A 21,317-nucleotide genomic window follows, 5' to 3' on the forward strand; every position below is an offset into this window, starting at 1 on the left:
GTTGGCTATTTTTTGTTCCCTAGGATACATCAATATTTTTTAAAAATTTTTTAATTTCTTTTTTACAATCAATGATGGTAAACACTCCAATTCGCGAAGAAATTTTTTTTTAAATTAATTGAATTTCAAATTTTAATTGTGCAATTGATTCTTAATACAAAAAATGAACTTTGAACTCAAAGAGTAAACACTCAAAAAATTTTAATTTCAATTTTAATTTTAATTCTAATCTTGAATTTAATTTTCATTTTGATTTTAATTTGGATTTGGATTTTTTAATTTTAATTTTTTGGTTTAATCTTCTTTTGGCCAAAATTCGTCACAAGTCAAAAAAAAAAAATTAAAAAAAAAAAAAGGGAAGTCGTGGGATTTTGTAAAAGGGGGAAATCTTGGATTTGATTCTGGTTGAACCTCAGATTTTGGAATTTATTAATTGATCATGCATGGAAATACTTGGTTCCAAATTAATGGAAAAATGAAAAATCTAGAAGAATAAAATCTTGGAGATCTTTGTAGATCTGGTGAGATTAATGTTTGCTCAAATTAAATCACGATTTAATGCCTATATTAAGACTTGAAATTTGCAATCAGAGGGAGCCCAGACAACAGAAAATCAAGCCCAATCAGAGGACATTGACACAAGAATCAAGCATCAACCACAATCAAAAATAAGAATTACTAGAAGGAATTTGCATTAAGAATTAACAGAAACAATTACAAACAGAGTCAGCACCAAATGGCCCACACCAGTAGCATTTCAACAGGGCAAAGATCAAAGCGTTAATAAGCCATAATCAAGGAATTCACCAGGGATAAAATCAAGGTGGTAGAGAGCAATCAGCATTGAAACAGAGTTAGCACACACAACTTCAATCAAACACTGATTAGACAAAGCAGAACACAACCGAGGGCCTTATTCATCAAAGAGCAATTCACAAGACAGAAAGTCTGAATTACCTATCAAAAACAACCAAACAAGAACACTCAACGCAATCAACCCAAAAACACCATCAACCTCAAACCCACAGAACCTGAAAGTCATCAATTAGAAATCACCAAACCCATACCTAGAACCGAACCCATCCACAAACCAAGCAGTCATCAAACAACAAACACATCAAGCAATCACAACAGCAAAATCGAGAACACATCAGCAAGGGTTTTTCTGTGGGTTTCGGTTTGAGTCTTTTTTGGGAGTTTCTAGGTTTTAAATCAACGATAGAAAAGGGAGGAAGAAGGTCTACGGAGGTCGTGTGAATATGAGCTCATCGAGTTTTAGGCTGCATAATGGTCGATCAATTTCGGGGATTTTGATTCTGAGGCTATTGGAAGAAATTTAAAGTAGATACCGTACAGCAAATGGGGAAAAGCTGGGTTTCGGTCACCTTCCTGAAATTTTTTTTTGGGGCATGTGTTAGATTAGAGAGTGGAGGAAACCCTTTGAAGAATATTCTAGGAAGTTTTCTAAGCAGTTTAGTGGTGGATTTGGAGACCAATCATTAAGGGATATTGGGTTTTTGTTGGGTTTTGGGCAAGGAAGGAAAGAAAAAGAGGAGAATCAAGCGACGGTGTGTTTTCGAGTCTCCAGCGTACAGCGAACGGTGGTGGTCTCCGGTGCCAGCGACGACGGCGCAAAGTGGCAGCAAGCTGCCTGGACATTGGATTGGGTGTTCCAAGTTAAAAGCTTTGAAGAAACTAAGAAAGTTTGAGAAGTAAGAGACAGAGCTTAAGAAGAAAAGGAGAACAAAAGAAAATTTTCTGGGTTGAAAGTCAAAATGCTGCCGTTTTGGTAGCTAAAGAAGGAAGTTGATCCAGAACCAAGACCCGCACGAGTATTCACTTCCAGCTCGTCCCGTCTTTTAATTCCAGGTTGTTATTATTATTATTATTATTATTATTATTATTATTATTATCTGTTTATTCTTTTAATTATTCTCCTTATATTAATTTAATTTGAAAGGGATAAAGAAAAAACTTTGATAGATTTTTTATGATTTGCTTGTTTTTTAGGATTTATTGTAGGATAATTTTTGCATTATATTGTTATATGATTATTTATTAATTGCATGATATTTATTAATTGCATGATTATTTATTAATTATACATTTATTTACATATTTGCATGACTAATAATATATTTGCATGACTAATAATATATTTTGCATGATATAAATATATTTAATTTTTGCATGATTATTAATATATGTTGCATGATATTTACATGATATTTTTGTATGATATTGTATATTGTTGCATGATTTATTGCATAATATTTTTTTATATATTTATTGCATGATATCTTTGCATAATTTTTGGCATGATTTTTATCCTGGCATGATATTTATGATATTTGTATGATTACATAATTTGATTTTTTATAAAATTTTTGTATGAACACATTATATAAATAAATAAAAAGAACTAGAATTGATTTGAATAATTAAAAATCATCTTTGATTTAGGCTTAAGCAAGATAATACATAATTAACTTATTACCAATTATGGGTCTAATGGGATGCTATTATTTTTCCTGCACGTAATCGACTCGCAAACCTTAATTTTGTTAATGTAGACCAGATCCTATTCTTTTTAGGGATACTTAGTTTATACTTATGATAAGTTTAAAAGAGATAGATTCACAATAATTGCCAATCACACCTAAATAAAAAAGATTCATGGCAACTCCATGATTTTTTATATCTAATTGGTAGGTTCTCGAACCTAAACACTATGATAATTTGACAACTCCACTGGGGACATTAAAAAGTCAAGTCATTAGTTAATTATTTGTTATCTTAAGTTTTACTTTGATGGTTTTTATTATGTAATTATTTATAAATTTCTTGTAGATTAACTTATTTGTTTATTTTTTGTTTTGAAGATTTAATTTTATGTGCACCAATTTATTTGATTATGTGACATGTCCTTTTACACATACCACTCTTGTATTCATAAATAAGTTATAGACCCAAGCTTTGTCCTTTTAGGATGGAGTAAAGTACTTTTGCTTTATGGGGTGTTAACCTCAAATATAACTAGCGAAATACTTTCACTTAGATTGAACATTTTCTGATGGTAGCCTATAATGGGTGATGATTAAAATGTCTTACTAGTCTATAATGAATGATGACGTAAAGAACAATTTGGGAGCCTTTAAACTGTCAAACCTCTAAACCTAACATGTAAATAAACCTTAAAGATAAAATCTAAGTTAGAGCCTTGTCCTGCTCTTTGCTAGAAAATCCTAAATAGGACACATAATAGGACATTTATTCTACTTGTAAATTCATATATTGTTCTTTATATATATTATGTGTATACTAACCCTTTATATTGTTTCTTATATATATTATGTTTATTAACCCTTTTTTTTTCTATATGTGCATGCATTTACATTATTAAATCCTTCTTATTGCATTCATGCATATATGCATTCATTCATGCATTATTCCATTTCACTTTTTCATATATTAAAAGATGTGATTGCCTAATTGTAAATTAAAGAGTAAATTTTTTTTAGTTTTTACATAGTTATGAATATGAATTTTTGTTTTTAATATATATTGCATATATACATCCATGTAAATATCGTTGTATGTACATTATTCTATTTGTTTGAGAGCAATTTTTATCTTTTTAATTTTGTACATAGTTTTGAATATGAATTCTCGTTGTTACTATGCATTACGTACCTGTATTTACATATACATTTTATCCATGTAAATATCTTTGTATATACATTATTTCATTTATTTGAAGGCAATCTTTACCTTTTCAGTTTTGTGCATAGTTTTTAATATATGTTTTTACTATGTATTGCATGCATGTATTTTTATATACATTTTTATTAATGTAAACATCTTTGTATGTAAATTATTTCTTTTGTTTAAGAGAACCATTGTCTTTTTTAGTTTTGTACATAGTTTTGAATATGAATTCTTGTTTTTACTATGCATTGCATACACATATTTGCATATACATTTTTATCTATGTAAATATTTTTGCATGTACATTGTTTCATTTGTTTGGTAGAATATTTGCCGTTTTCAATTTTGTACATAATTTTGAATATGAACTCTTATTTTTACCATGTATTGCATACATGTGTTTGCATCTATATAAATATTTTTGTATATACATTATTTCATTTTTTTGGTCAGTTTTGGTACATAAAATTGGAATATGAATTCTTATTTTTCATTATGTTTTGCATACAAGTATTTGTATATTTTTTTCATCCTTTTGAATTTAAGTTTGTTTCACAATAAAAACCCACATGATTTCTTTCTATAATTTAAAAATATTCTTTGTAAAGAAAAAAAAATTTGTACAAACAATCTTAAGAGAATTGGTGATTACTATAAAAAATGAACATACCTAGTTGTTTCACTTACCGCTTCATACCCCAATTTAATTGAGCATCACACCATTCAACGCTTAACTTCTTAAGTCCCATGATCTTGATTTTCACTTAACAAAGAGACATATCCAAGTTAATGATCTTCATTAAGGCTATGAGTAATGAAATTTGAAAAACCTTGTTTGAAAAATTCTTGGTAAGCCAATACATGAGTCACTTTCTTAAAGATTTTAGATTTTGGTAATTTGATAACTCTCAAAATTATTCCAAGCACATCATTACCCATATTTCTTCACAAAGCTTAACCTTTCCAATTTCTTCCTTAGGGCATAATTATTGAAAAAGTCATATCTCCTTAATATCTATGTTCGATATCTTGATTTATGCAATATTCCTTTTCTCTTTCTTTCATTGCCCTAATTTTTTCTTTGCCAACATCTTAGGACAAATTTACCAAAAAGCTAAATTATCTAGTTTTTCCAATATCCTTTCCTCTTGATGGTATCGATCTCATCTCTTGGTATAGATCATGAAAATGAAGATTGTTATATTGAGACTTCATTTTATGTAGTACGATGATACATTGAGCTTGAATTATTAAAAAAAAAAAGAGAGAGAGAGAAAGAGCAAAAGAAAAAATGAAAAGAAAAAAAATTGATTATAACATTTGTATATGAGATATTCAAATGATTTCAAAGTCAAAAAGAAAAAAATCTTCTTGAGAATTACTTTTCAATGGAGGTATTTATATTTGATATGATAAATGATCATCTTTTATTCCTTTCACAAAAAAAAAAAATTCATTTACTACCACTTCTGAGCCTATTGAACTCTTTTTTAAGAAACTTCAATCAAAGATCATCCTCCACATTGAGGGTAAGTATGAAAAGGGATTTATTGAAAAAGCATTAAATCCAAAGTTAAGGACAATGAAAGAATGCCTACAGTCAAAAGGCAAGTTTCAAAAATTTAGGTAATTTGTCAAGATGTGAAAAAATAAAAAAATATATATAGAAATAAAGAAATAAACGAAAAATAAAAGAAAAGAAAATGATGAAAATGCATGTTTTGAGAAGTGAAAACAACAAATGTCCTTGAGAAGAGATATGATCCTTGGTTTGATTACCCTTAAACTCATATTTTAGGCCTATTTAACCTTTTGTTTAGAACCCTGGACCCCAGCTCACAGTACATCCTTTGAAAAGCACATTTTGATCAAGTGTGGATATTTAAATTGAAGAACTTTTCTTTAGGAAATCACCATTATTTTTTTATTTTGGATGAATTTCAAGTTTTCAAATGCATGATAGAATAGTCCAAAAAGAAAATAAAAAAGAAAAAAGAGAAGAGAAAACAAAGAAAAATATTGAATGAAGTTTTATAGTAAAAACCCAAAAGGATAATATAGCGCAAGATTGAAAAATTTTAAAAGCAACTCAAGCAATTTCATTAGTGGAAGGGATTTTAGAAGAACCAATGAATAATTAAGACTTTTAAGAAATCCAAGAATATGAATCCCAATTTGAAAATGTGCTTTGAAATTTGAGACTTTTTTTCTTAAAAAATTTGAGCATTTCTTCCTTTCCAAAAATTTTGAACCTATCATGATTAGTCTTGACATTTGTTAAAATGCCACATATTAAAGATTTAAGGAGTGCCAAAATGGATTGTGCTTTAAAACAAATCATTTTTCAATAATTTGAACTCTCATTTGTAAGCCTAGATGAAGAAACATTGATTTTTCCTTTCTCATTCAATGACAAAGTCTTTCTTAATAATTGAAATCCTAATGTGCCAAACCATTTCATCCATTTGGAAAGATTAAAAAGTCATTCACCCAATTCATTATGGATAGTAATCACTAGCTTTCAAGAGATCTAAATATTACATATTGATACATTTTGGTCAAGGAAAATTGTTATGTAAGGTAATTTTTTTATTCTTTTGGGGTAATTCATGTTGTCTTTGAAAATTTTTAAATTTAGATTATTGCATATATGAATTTTGATGGATTGGAGGAAGTTGATGTCCAAATCAATATGACAACAGTTACCTTTTTTAGGCAACAAAAATGCTTTGTTTTGATAATTGCTTTTGCATAATTCAATAAATGTGCAAATCTCTGTTTTAATAATTGCATCTGTATAATTGTTTAGATATGTTTTTACATCATTTGGGGAATTTGTAAATTGCATAATTGATTAGATCATGCATTTTTCATTATTTGGTGAATATTTAAATCATTGTTTTGAATAGTACATTTGCATCATTGTTTGTACCATGCATTTGCATCATTTGGTGAGTATATAAATCATTGTTTGAATATTGTATTTGCATCACAATAAAAACCATGCATTTGCATCATTTGGTGTTAAAGTTTTTACATTTACAAATATTTGCATCATTTAATTAAGATTTTTTAATATGTTAAGAAAGATTATAAAAAAGAACATTTACATCTATTTTTATGGGATAGATATTTGCATTTACATTTGTTATGGAAAGCATTTACATTTTTTATTGGTGAGCTAAATATTTGCATCTCCATCTTGGTAGGATACATTGGCATTCGTATCATGACATTTGCATTTTTACAAACTTTGAGGTGAAGAAAAAAACAAAGAGATTTGACTTAAGCTCAAATTAAACTCATAACACCAATTGAGAATTTAAGCCTAATTATGTTAGCATGTGAAAAGGAAAATACGAGACTGTAGCTTGAGAACTTTATTACCACAATTAGAATTACGTGATATTGATTGACACCTGCATTACATACATTGTATTCATGATAGTTGTTTGATGGATAATAAATTGTGTTTCTAGATATTGAAATTAAAGGGTGAGGAATTTCCTGAGAAAATGTGGTTCATTAGATAAGAAAATTTTTTAAGATAAGGTTTTGACCTTTGGATGGAAATTTTGTTAAGATTTTAACTCGCAATTACATATATTTTATTGAAAAGATTTTAAAATTATTGAATCTCTATTTAGAAGAACCTTTTTCATTAAAAGATGAGAATATTTGATGCGAATCTTTGAGACAATAAATTTTAAGAGTTAACTTTTCAAATGTTTTGAAATGCAAATCATTTAATTTTAAATGTGAATCTCTAAAACTTTTCAAAAGCAAATCTTTAAATTTTGAATGAGAATGTATAAAATTTTCGAATGAGAATCTATGAATTTTGAAAAAAAATCTTTAAAAATTTTCAAATGAGAATATGAATCTTTAATATTTTCTAAGGCGAGCCTTTAATTCTTGAAATTTCAAATGTGAACTTTTGAAATTTTAGATGTGAATCTCAAAATTTTTGAATGTGAATTTTAAAATCTTAAACATTTGTGAATCTTAAAATCTTTGCATATCTTGAATCTTTATGAATTTTGAAATCTTTTCAAATCTTTAAGCTTTTGCGAATTTTGAGACCTTTGCGAATTTTGGAACCTTTGTAAACTTGGGAATCTTTACAAATCTTGAATATTTGACAAATCTTGAATCTTTTGCATTGTATTCACTAAATTCATTGCCTTGAATTGCATTCACTACATTCATTGCATTCATTGCATTAATTATGTATGTCTGACAAGAAGAAAAATTAAAGTTTAAGTTGTGAAATTGACTCTATGAATTTTTAAGTCTTTTCATTCATTGCATACATTCCATGCATATGCTTAAAATGTAGGAAGAAAAAACCAGATGTTAAGATGATTTTAAGAAGCGACATCAATGATGATTCAATTAAAATGAAAGAAATCGCTTTAAGGTAAGAATTTTTTTAAAGTTTTAATGACGCTATTAAGAAGAACTTTTTTTGAAAGTAAGAATAATCCATAAGACAATATCTTGAAAATCTTATATAACACTTTATTTTTCAAAAGTTTAAAACTTCGGTGAAGGAACAATTTATTTTTCAAAAGTTAAAGCCTTGATGAAAGAATAATTTAGTTTTTAAAAGTCAAAGCTTCGATGAAAAAGTACTTTATTTTTTAAAAGTTGAAACCTTGGTAAAGAAATACTTGGTGAAATAATACTTTATTTTATAAAAGTGAAAATCTTGATAGATGAGTACTTTATTTTTCAAAAATTAAAATTCGATAAAAGAGTATTTTTTTTTTCAAAAGTCAAAATCTCGATAAAAAAATATTTTATTTTTCAAATTTTCAAGTCTCAATTATAAATGAGCATTTGCTATCTCCTTTTGATTTTTCTTGACCTGAACAAGATATATGTTTTATCTTTGTACAATTTTTGTTTTATAAAAAATACATAATAAAAGATAATTGTAGATACATCATTTTGTTTGAAGATTTCTTTTAATTAATTTAACATCGTATTTTGATTGTCCAATTGAACCTTAATATAAAAGTTAAATTTTGATCCTAAAGATTAAAAGCCTAAAAAATTTTAATTTTAATTTCAATTTTGATTTTAATTTTAATTTTGATTTTAACTTTTAAATTGGATTTTGATATTTTAATTTTAATTTTTTGTTTTAATATTGTTTTGGACAAAATTCGTCAAAAGTTAAAAAAGTAAAAAAAAAAAAAAAAATGGAAAACGTGAGATTTGTGAAAGGGGGAAATCTTTGATTTGATTCTGGTTCAACCTTAGATTTTGGAATTTATTGACTGATCATGCATCGAAATACTTGGTTCCCAATTAATGGAAAAAATGGAAAATATAGAAGAATAAAATCTTGAAAATTTTTGTAGATCTGGTGAGATTAAAGTTTGTTCAAATTGAATCAGGATTTAATGCTTATATTAAGACTTAAATTTGCAATCAAAGAAAGGGCGGACAACAGAAAATCAAGAACAATCAGAGGCCATTGACACAAGAATCAAGCATCAACCACAAGCAAAAAAAAGAATTACTAGAAGGAATTTGCAGTACGAATTAACAGAAACAATTACAAACAGAGCCGGTACCACGCGACCCACACCAGCAGCAATTCAACAGGGCAAAGATCAAAGCCTTAATAAGCCACTATCAAGCAATTCACTAGGGAAGCAAGCAAGGAGGCAGAGAGCAATCGGCATTGAAACAGAGTTAGCACACACAACTTCAAGCAAACACTGATCAGAGAAAGCAGAATTCAGCCAAGGGCAATAATCATCAAAGAGCAATTCATAAGACGGAAAGTCCTGAATTACCCATCAGAAACCACCAAACAAGAACACTCAACCCAATCAACCCAGAAACACCATCAACCTCAAACCCACAGACCCCAAAAGTCATCAATTAGAAATCACCAGAACCATACCTAGAACCAAACCCATCCACAAATCAAGCAGTCATCACACAACAGAAACATCAAACAATCACAACAGCAAAATTGAGAACACATTAGCAAAGGTCTTTTTGGGGAGTTTCTAGGTTTTAAGTCAACAATAGAAAAGGGAGGAAGAAGGTCTGCAGAGGTCGAGTGACGGTAAGCTCGTCGAGTTCTGGGCTGCATAATGGCCAGCCAATTTTTGGGATTTTGATTCTGAGGCTAGTGGAAGAAATTTAAAGTATACACGGACAACAAAAGGGGGAAAGCTGGGTTTTGGTCACGTTCCTGAATTTTTTTGGGGTTTTGATTCAAACATGTGTTAAATTAGAGGAAGGACGAAACCCTCTAAAGAATTTTCTGGGCAATTTTCCAAGCAGTTTAGTGGTGCATTTGGAGACAAATCATTAAGGGATATTGGGTTTTTGTTGGGTTTCGGGCAAGGCAGGAAAGAAAAGGAGGAGAACCGGGAAGGGTGCGTTTTGGAGTCTCCAACGTACAGCGAACAATGGTGGTCCCTGGTGGCAGCGATGATGGCGCAAGGTGGCAGCAAGCTACCTGGACTTGGGATTGGGTGTTCACGGTTGAAAGCTTTGAAGAAACTAAGAAAGTTTGAGAAATAACAGAGAAAGCTGAAGAAGAAAAGGAGAACAAAAGAAAATTTTCTCGGTTGAAAGTCAAAATGCTACCGTTTTGGTAGCTAATGAGAGACGTTGATCCAGAACCAACACCCACGCAGGTATTCACCTCCAAACCTGACCCATCTTGCAATTCCAGGTTTTATTATTATTATTATTCTCTGTTTATTTTTTGTTAATTATTCGCCTTAGGTTAATTTAATTCGAAAAGAAAAAAGAAAAAACTTTGATAGGATTTTTTATGATTTACATTTTTTTAGGGTTTATTGTAGGATAATGCATGATATTATTACATGTTGTTTATTAATTGTTGACATTTATTAATTGCATGATTATTTATTAATTATATGTTTATTTATATATTTACATGATTAATAATATGTTTTGCATGATTATAAATATATTTAATATTTACATGATTATAAATATATTTAATATTTGAATGATTATTAATATATGTTGCATGATATTTTCATGATATTTTTGTATGATTTTTTATATTATTACATGGTTTTATTACATGTTTTTTATATATTTATTATATGATATCTTTGCATGATTTTTGGTATGATTTTTATATTAACATGATATTTAAGATATTTATATGATTGCATAATTTGATTTTTTATAGAATTTTTGTATGATTACATTGCGCAAACAAATAAAAATGATTGAAATTGATTTGCATAAAAAAATTATTTTTTATTAAAGCTTAAACGAGATAACACATAATTAACTTAGTAACAATTATGGACGTAATTGAGTGCTAATATCTTCATTGCACGTAATCGACTCTCGAACATTAATTTTGTTGATGTAAATCAAAATTTATTCTTTTTAAGAACATTTATTTTACATTTAAGATAACTTTAAAATAGATAGATTCATATAAATGATCAATCACATTTAGATAAAAAAGATTAATGAGGATTTAATGATTTTTTATATGTAATGAATAAATTCTTGCACATAAACGTTATGATAATTACCAAATAAATTTTTAATGTATTCACTATTTTTGTATTTTTATTTTGATTTCGTTCTCATGCCCTTTTGTCGTAGTGATAAGTTAAGTTATTCACCTACTTAGTAAAAAAAAAAAAGTGGCCATACATCGATACGTGAAAGTTCTATTCCTTTCTCCATATCTATTGATTTTTTTTTTTTTTAAGTTTAAAGAAGTTGATGTATTTATTTAACACAAATATTTCGAAATCGGTTCTGTCTCTGTTACAATTTGGATATATATTTTATAACTTTAGAAAAGATAATAAAAAGTATGGAAGAGCATGACCAAAATAGAAAAATAGATGACTCAATAATTTTATGATTAATTATTGATAATAATAGATACAACATTGGGTTAAACACTAATTCAAATGTACGAAGGGAAAAAGAAGAAGAAATTATAAGAACAATGACAGTTTTTTTTTTCATTTTATATATATTTTTATTTGTTCTTTGGAAGAAATATAATGACAGTTTGAAGAAAAAAATAGAAGAGTTTTTTTATTTGCAAGAAATATATAAAGGAAGATCAATGTAAACGATGAAGGAAAAACATAATAATATATACCTTAAAATTGTTACCAAGATGAAAAATAAAAAATAAAAAGAGACTTTTGATCATACAAATAGAGCAACGGATTATTTCATGTATTTAACCTAGCAAAAAGTTTGGATAAATAACAAAGCATAGCGAAAAGTTTATTATAAATTCAAGTTTTTAATTAAATTTTATTCTTGAATGTTCACATTAAAACTCTACTCTATTTACAATATTTTGTTTCATTTTGTTATTATGATTTTATCTTTATATAAATATTTTTTATTAAGATTAATTATCTTTCTCCTTAAATAAGTTACTTGAATTTTTGTTGCAACTTTTTTCTTGAGAGTTTATATCATTTTTTAAATAATTATATATCTCTACCGAATTTAAACATTTTAAAGAAGAGATTTTTGAAAATATTATAAATCGGTTTGTATTGTGTACACGAAAAAAGTAAAAAATTGTAAAGTATTAGTAAACGATATTTTGTTAATTTTATTTATGTCATAAACTAAATGTTTTTATTCAATTATATGTCCCTACCATAGCATAGGTTCAAAATTAATATTTATATATATTATTATATTATATTATATTATATTACAAGATACATGAATACATAATAAGGTTGTCACATGAACACCTATACAGACAGTTTTTTTATGATAAATAGGATTTTTTTCTGAAGAGTCGGATGGCTTATTTTAATTAAATATTGGATAATCCTTAATTTATTTTAAATATAAAAATTTTAAATTAATATTGTAAAACAAATTAACCTAGAGGTATGTTTTTTAAAATTAAAAATTTGAAATATAAATTCTACTTCATATTGAATAATTTTAATTGTTAAGAAATAATTTTGTTTAATCAATTATTTTATTATAAAATTTTCTCAAAATGTTGAAAAATTACAAAGAGAAAGTTTATTCAAATCTTTCAACAATCCACTACATATTTTTCTCTTATTTTGAATCAAATAAGAATTATCTTTTAAAAAATTTACGTAAAACATTGAAAATTTAATTAGTTTTTTCATATTAAATCTCTAAATAATAGAACTTTCAAAAGGATTATGTTCATCTAAATTCAAACTATCAAATTTATATTTCAAATATAAACACAAAAGTTTTATTTCATTTTTATCACTTATTATGTCCTTTTTAAATTTTAAAAAAATTTATTAATTTAAAAATTATCTATATAATCTTAATTGCCACCTAAGAGTTATTCTACAAATTTAAGACTATAAGATAGTATTTGGTATGGGGTTGTTAGCTTTTTAGGTAAAATATTGATCCAAGAGGAAGATGGATTGTATTTATTTATATTCTTCCTAAACAATAATTTCAAAATAATTGAATGAAAAATAAAATCAATATTAAAATATGAAGCAAATAACAATAAATTGATAATCTAAAAGCAAATATAAGTAATAATAATGAATGCAAAGTAAAGAGATAGAGATAGAGAAATCAAATATAAAAAAGATTTATAGAAGTTCAATCCTTCTCCTTAAGGCACCTACGTCCTCCCTCTAGGTTGTCTACACTAAAGCTTCAATCCACTAAACTTGAATTGAGAATACTACCTTATCTTTTTCTTCTTAAGGCTTAAGATAGAAACCTTTATCCTAATACAATCAAGATGATAACTCACTTCTTGCTTACACGATAACCCAAATGATTTTTGCAAATTAAAATACCTCTCAAGGTTTAGTATTTGCCTAATAAAGTATAAAAAAATGGTGAATGAAACACAGTAATATTTTGGATACAATAAATATAAAGAATATTGAATTTAAGCTCTAAAATAGATTTCTTTGAAATAATGAAAATATGACTTGTTTGATCTTGCTCTCTTGATTCATCAACCTTCTTGGTGTGTTGGAATACTCAATTTATAGAGGAATTGAGAAACTAGTTGTTGGAGAAGCTTAGGAAATGAAAACACATGATTTTCTTATTTGAAACTAGCCATTAGAGCTTGTTTGGGATGAAGGGATTGATTGGTTTTGATAGGGGATCAATTGGGTGCACTAGGAGATTGATTGGTTCTTAAGTTTCACTTAATTTTTGACCACTATAGCTGAGGGGATCGATCAGGTACCTTAAAGGATCAATCAAGTCAACAAGATTTTGCATACTAAGTGATTCTGGATGAATAGTGCCATTGGTTGTCTTTTATTTTTACTCTATTTACTAATTTGATCATATCTTGAATTATATGACTCCAAATCAAAAATCATTTGAAGATTTAGAAACTAAACTTAAAGGCCTTTCTATCCATATAAAATTTGTCACTTAATTCATTGTATACAAATTGTAGTCAATTTTCAAAACTAACTCTTATGCAGTTTTTAGATAACTGCATAGTATTTAATAAAAATTTAAAATCTTTTCTTAAAAAATTTGTATTTTGATTTGTTTAATCCATTAGAAAGTAGACTCAAAGAGCTTTCCAACCATTTAAAATTCAAATATTAAAAATGTTTGAATTAATACAAAAAAAATAAACTAAGTTCAATGTTGAAAAACTTTGTTCTTATAAAACAATTTTTCTAAGTTAATCTATTTCTTAAAACAATATTATCAAAATTGTATTGAGTCCAAGATGAATAAGTTTATTTTAAAAGCAACAATTGGACTTTCGTTTAAGTTCAAATAAATAACCTTGAAAGATAGATTTGGTTTGGAGAATATGAAAACAAAGAAAGGTTTATTTTACACTTTGAAAAACATATTATTTATCTAATACCAAAAATAATCATACTTAAGAACATGTAATAAATAAATCTTTTTCAAAATCTTAATCAAGCTAATTTAGCTTAATATTTTGTCATTTCAAAATAAGGATCAATTTAAGGCAAACAGAGGTGATCACCCAAAAAATCATGGTGATCTACACTTGTTAATTAGATCATTGTATTTAGTAAGCACTCATGTGGCAATGATCTTAGATTACCAAAAATGATTAGATCACCATCTTGGAAAATGATCTAATTTTCATACAAAAGGGTGGAAAAACTTCTACCACTGAGGTGAAATGATATGTAAAATTAATAATAGTCAATTTTACCCATTTAATATGTGAATTAAAAACTTACTGTATCTTAAAATTATAATTATTTAACATTATAAATTTTGATATTTTCAAACAGTCAAATTATGCTATTAATCCGTGTACTATATGTAAAGTTATTGTCCAATCATGATGGTTGGCTATTTACTCTGTTAAATTGATGACATGGCATGTTGACCACGTGATGTGTCATTGACTTGATGACATGGCATGTTGACCACGTGATGTGTCATTGACTTGATGACATGGATAAAAATGCTGGGTGATTTGGGCTTTTCTTATGACATGGATATTCCATGTGTCGATCTGCTTTACTTAATATCATTAAACAATTTTTAAAAACCCTAAATTTTTCTAACTTATTTTCTTTCTGTTTTTTACTTAAAATTCCCTAAACCCTTTTTAACAAAAAAAAAAATGCTCTTTCACTAAACCTTAAAATTTTCTCTAAAAATCAAAATCCATTTGACTAAAACATCTGAAGGTAGCAAAATTTCCTAAAGCTTCGAATGATTTGAAAAAACTTGATAATTTGTTTAAGCTTCAATCCAAAATCCCACTGTGCATATTTTTGACCTTAAAGAGTTGAAGAAAAAGAAACAACAGAATAAGTTGTGTAGAGAAGAAAAAGTAGGATAGAGTGAAGAAAAGTACCAAAAAAAAAAAGGTGAATATTCAAAGGCATTGAAAGGTGAGTATTATCTATATTTAGGGTTTTTTTTACATTATTATATTGGTTTTGTACTTGGAAAGCATGTGTTGTCCTCTCTATCATCCAGTGTGCTATTTTGTTTTGTCTACCACTACTGATGATAATTCGACCAAAGAACTTATGTGGAGAATAAGACACAGTACACATGTCTTTTTATTACTTACACTATTTAGATGATTTATTTTGGTCAAAAAAGCTTAAGCATATACATAATTATTTTCATAATGTTAAGGTCAAATTATGTTATTTATCCCCATACCATAAAGCATGTTATCATTTAAAAATGCATTATGCTATAAAAGTAAGGTCAAATTATTTTCAATATATGGGCAGAAAACACATTATCATATGATGGTGTCTATTTTTATTTGTGGTCAGACATAGTACAATATGTGGTCATAAGGTCAAGTTAATGTGTTCAATTGGTTTCATTTGTTGTCTATTTTTATTTGATAGTATGACATCTGATGGGTGTAAAGTAAGGTACCATCACAGAAGGAAATTTACAATAACCTGAAGAAGTGTTCAATATGCAAATGGGTTAGTAGTAGAATACGATAAAGATTGGGATCGTATTTGTTATTGGAATATATTAGGTACAACCAAGTTCCTAGGTTATGATTTGTCAAATTTGATGAGAGTTTATTATGTTAAGGATGGGAAGACATTAGATAATGGGTTAGGGTTGCTATGTGAAGATAGGAGTATACTAGAGATGGTTGACCAATTAAGGAAGAATCGGATTATGGATATATATGTAGAATAGTTAACCAAAAATATTAAGGATAAAGAGGTGCCATATGCACTAATTGAACCAATTAAAGTTGTTGAGGTTGGTGAATTAAGTAATGAAGTTATGGCTCTGACTAGTGGTGCAATTAATGATGGCATAAGTCATATACCTCCTAGACCTTTTACACCTAGGTTAGAGGATTTTCATAGTAACGTAGAAGTAGATAATGCTGGGATAAAAAATGTAATGTGATTAAACATCAAAAGGTGAATATAATTGATGAAGGGTTGATTTTGACTAAAGATGTAGAGGAACATGCAATGGATCATAAGCTAATTTTGACTAAAGATGCAAAAGAACAAGTAATGGATCAAAAGCTTATTTTATTGGAGATGCAAAGAAACATATAGTGGTCAAAGGACGATTGTTAATGGAGATGTAAAGGGCATACAGAGGTTGAAGGGAAACAAGTAGGGGATGAAAAACTAATTCTCAGTGGAGATACAAGGGAACATGCAGGAGTTGAGAAGCAACATGTAAAGGATGAAGGACAATTTGGTAGTAGAGATATAAGGGGACAAGTAAGGGATAAAGGACAAATTGGTAGCAAAGATACAAAGGGACAAGCAGTCGATGAAAGGATATATTGAGGGGATGAGGGGTTAGTGCTATTGAAGCTCTAAGGGATCAGGCATAAGATAAAGGGAAAGATACAGAAGATGACACTAAAGGGCATATGAATGAGAATAAAAGTGATTCAAGTGAATTTGAATAAGAAAGATTAGTTGATAAAAGGATTGATTTAGATTTAGATGATGAGTTTGGGGTTGCAATGGAGAAGTTGAATGAGTATATTAAATAGAAAAAAAGATATGCCTTAAAACGTCAAATGGTGAAAGGGATGATGATAATGATCTTATTAGTTTTCTTATTCAAAATAAAAGATGTAGTAGTCAATGTTCTAGGCCTAATCTAGATTCAGACAAGGTTAGATGGTATAAAAGTGAGTATTTAAATTCATCAGACCCTAGTAGTTTTAAAGACACTGATGGATCTTTAGATGATAATGCACTAAAAGTACAATCTAAAAATAGGCACTATAATCCAAAAACACCCTTCATTAATTTTATGCTTAGACTTAGTTTTGAAAATCTAAAGATTTTCAAAATTGAGTTGCCAGACTTTTTAGCAAGGGAAATGTTTGAGTTTAAGTACATGAAAAATGATAAAATTAGGGTTATATGTACTACCAATGGTTGCAAGTGGGCTATCTTATGCTTTGGTGCATCACTTACAAGACATTTGTGGTCAAAACATATGAAAGAGAGCACTCATGCCTACCTACCTTATAAAATAAAATGGTGACAACAGCTATGATTGCAAAAAAGTATGGTGAGAAGATTACTGCTATGCCTTTCATTAAGCTTAGACATTTAAGAGCACTGGTGAGAAAGAATTTAGGTGTCATTGTGTCATCGACTATGTACAAGGCAACAAAAGTGAGTTTATTAGAAAAATAAAAAAAAATAAAAAGAAATTTGAAGCCTTGAATGACTATAATGAAGAACTAAAAGCAAAAAATCCTCGAAGCACTGTATATGTAACAACCCATAGGGTAACACTTAAATCAAACCCAATCTTTGAAAAGATGTGTCTGTTTTAAAGCCTTGAAACAAGGTTTTTTATAGGGATGTAGACACATTATTGGACTAGATAGATATTTCTTGAAAGGGTTGGTCAAAAGACTTACTTGTGGCCATTGTGAGGGATGAGAATGATTAAATGTTCCTAATTACATAGGTTGTGGTGGAAAAAGAGAATACTGAAACTTGGTCTTGGTTTGTAGACCAATTATGTCAAGATTTGAATATTGATAATGGGTTTTGCTGGTCAATCATAAGTGATATGCAAAAGGTATATTTTTTATTTAAATATTTTAATGGTTTTATAAAATTTTTGTTTAAGATTCAAATTAATATATGTTTCGTTGTTCATATGCTAGGGTCTTGTAAGATCTATCAAAAAGTTACTTTCATTAGTTGAACAAAGATTGTCTACTAGGCATATCTATGCTAGATGAGGTAAGTAAAATAAAGGTAAAAACATACAAATGTAGTTTTAGATTTGTGCTATGCCCCCAAACCAGCTAGAGTTGAAAAAACAATTGGATATCATGGTAAGCATTGAAGAAAGGATAAAAGCAAATGATGATTTATTAGAAAAATTGCTTGTCTAAGATTAGAGTCAAACTTTTTTTTTTGAAATAATTAAGGCTGATATGATTGATAATAACATGTGTGAAACATTTAACGGGATCATATTAAAAGATAGGTGCAAGCCTATAATTAGCATGTTTGAGGACATTAGAATGTAAGTGATGAAGAGAATGGTTCAAAAAAGAGAGTATGTAAATAAATGGAAGGCTAATTATAGGCCTAAGATACTTGAAAAACTTGAAAAGTTTAGGAGACTTTGTGGTAAATGGGAAGTAAAATGGAATGGAGGTACTAGACATGAAGTTTTCTAGGATGATTTACAAAACTAGGTGAGGGAGAGTTATATTGTGATGTTGTAGTAGCATTCTTGTAATTGTAGAAAATGGGACATTTTTATAATTCCTTGTCAGCATGCAATGTCTACCATTATGTATCAAGGGTAAGATCTTATGCATTATTTATCTTTATGGTTCAACAAGAAAAACTATTTGGCTACCTACCATTTTATGTTGAATCCTATCAAAGGTTGATTATTTTGGCCAAAAAGTATAAAGGGCCCAATCATGCCACCAATGTTTAAAAGAATACCTGGGAGACCTGCTAAAAAAAGTGGAGGGAAGCACTTGAAGGAAAGAATAAGACCAAACTTTCAAGGGTTGGAAGACTTATGACTTGTAGTTTTGCCATAAAGAGAGCCATAACAAGCAAAGCTGTCCGAGGAGATCTGAATTTGTAAGATTTATAAGACTTATACTCATATTTTCTTTTAGACATTTTAAAATGTCATATAGTTGTTCAATTTAAATGTGATTTGAACTAATTAAGACATGTTACTTTAAATAAATAGGCACGTGGTGTTGAAACATTAAGACCTCGAAGTGGACAAAAAAAGAAAAAAAATATACCAAAAGACATGTCTACTAATGTTGCTAGTAGACTTCATTGCAAAGTATAAAACATGTCTATTGATATAGCTATTTGACTTCATTGCAAAGTATATGACTTTATAACCTTGTATGTTTTATGTTTCATTTAGGATAATGCTCAAGGATCAAGTGCAACATTTTCCAAGAAAACTTTTAATGATCAGAGATCTTTTACTTCTGTTACGCATAAGGTAAGTAGTTGTCTAATATGTTTAATTTTAGATGAATCTGTGTTTCATCTATATAGTTGTTGAGATATTGCACTTTGCCAATGAAAAGAAATGGTGACACCTAAACACAAGGAAGAAAAAATAAGAAACCATAGGCATGTGGAAAAAGGATAAGTTTATACCAAGACCTTAAAGTGGATTCTCAATACTAAATGTAAGTATTTACGTGGCACAATTCTATAATGAAACGTGTTTGGTGATAGATTGTTTTTAACATTACTTTTTATGTTTTGTTTTTAACATTACTTTCTTATGTTTAAATCAAAAAACCTAGAAGACTTGGTGAAATGATCATAAGCAGATAAGGCATAAGGCTTGAATCTTGCATTACTAGAAGTCAATTGCAAGTAACCCTTGCACCTAATTTTCTTTTCAAACTATATTGAATCAAGTGACAATGTCCAAATACTGATTTAACATATACTTCCTTTTTTACAATAAGCAAAAAGGAACAACATGGTAATGAGGAAAAAGAAGGCAATAACTGAGGATTCCACACCAACCTTAATACAACAAAATACATTAACAAAAAGGAAAGAAATAGCTTGACTTCAAAATTAGATGCTCTATGTAACGTTTTATCTTTTTCGTAGCTTTTGATGATTATGATTGGCTTTCGCAAATGAATAATGATCTATGATCTTTTTGTAAAGTTTAGGATGTTATTGTGGTTCAGGGAACTATTTTTTTTTTTTTTTTGTATATCCTAATCCTACCATACCATTGGAGTTTATATGATAGCGAAACAAAACCATACCAATAAGGTGAATATGATAGATTGCTTTTGTATAGCAACGCATATTGTTGGATTTGGAAACTGTACATTGTGCATTTGTGCTTAAAATGAAAAAACCTTATAGTTTTATGTATATTTTGTCAATTTTTTTTGTATGTGATATATATTACAGATGTGGTCAAATTGAACTTCAAATGACATAAACAAAATGAATCTTAAGGAACAAAGTTTTGACATTACTCAAAACTTATAAACCATGTACACAGACATTTACTACAACAAAAAAAAATCCATTTCATTAACATAGCAAGCATTTACTGAAGGGTTAGAAATTCAACTCTCATTATATCATCCCTACCATGTCTTATTGCGAAATACAATAAAATTAACCAAGTCACTATGAACACCAATTTGTATATCTTCTTCTCTCTTGATTGTGTTCTTGAATCCATAATAGAAGTCTTCAATTTTGTCTCTAGCACGTCAATCTCAACATTCAATGTAGCGATTTTATCACATAAGTCTTTGTTGATAATTCTAGAAGACATTTCTTTAAAACATCCATTTTACCTCTTAAGCTCAACTAAGATTCTTGTCAATGCTTTATTTTCTTCTTTCAGTATCAAATTCTCTTTTTCCTGATTCTTATTAACATCCATTAAGTTAATAATCACTTCTTTTGTATGTTTATCACCTATTGGTGGATCATGTTAAATAAAACACCAACATTTTTTAACCTACATAATTTATCACAAACAACAAAATGAACAATCAATTTCTACATAAAATTTTATAACATGCAAATAAATTTTTTAAGCCATTGCCCAATCTCATACCTTATAGTTGCTACATCTAA

The 21,317-nt window shown here is 28.2% G+C and overlaps 1 long non-coding RNA gene and 1 pseudogene across 1 annotated transcript; both read left to right on the forward strand.

Moving 5' to 3' along the window:
- The first annotated feature begins 451 nt into the window (after positions 1-451).
- LOC149516484 (uncharacterized) lies at positions 452-10,599 on the forward strand. Its single transcript, XR_016345784.1, has 2 exons — positions 452-1,869; positions 9,114-10,599. It is a non-coding gene; the product is annotated as an uncharacterized LOC149516484 (long non-coding RNA).
- A 7,112-nt stretch (positions 10,600-17,711) lies between these two features.
- Positions 17,712-19,596, forward strand: LOC149516485 (uncharacterized; annotated as a pseudogene).
- The last annotated feature ends 1,721 nt before the right edge of the window (positions 19,597-21,317 follow it).

This window comes from Durio zibethinus, chromosome 10 (assembly GCF_047325235.1).
Source record: "Durio zibethinus cultivar Kanyao isolate XHJ-2024 chromosome 10, ASM4732523v1, whole genome shotgun sequence".
In the NCBI taxonomy this organism is placed as follows: Eukaryota; Viridiplantae; Streptophyta; class Magnoliopsida; order Malvales; family Malvaceae; genus Durio; species Durio zibethinus.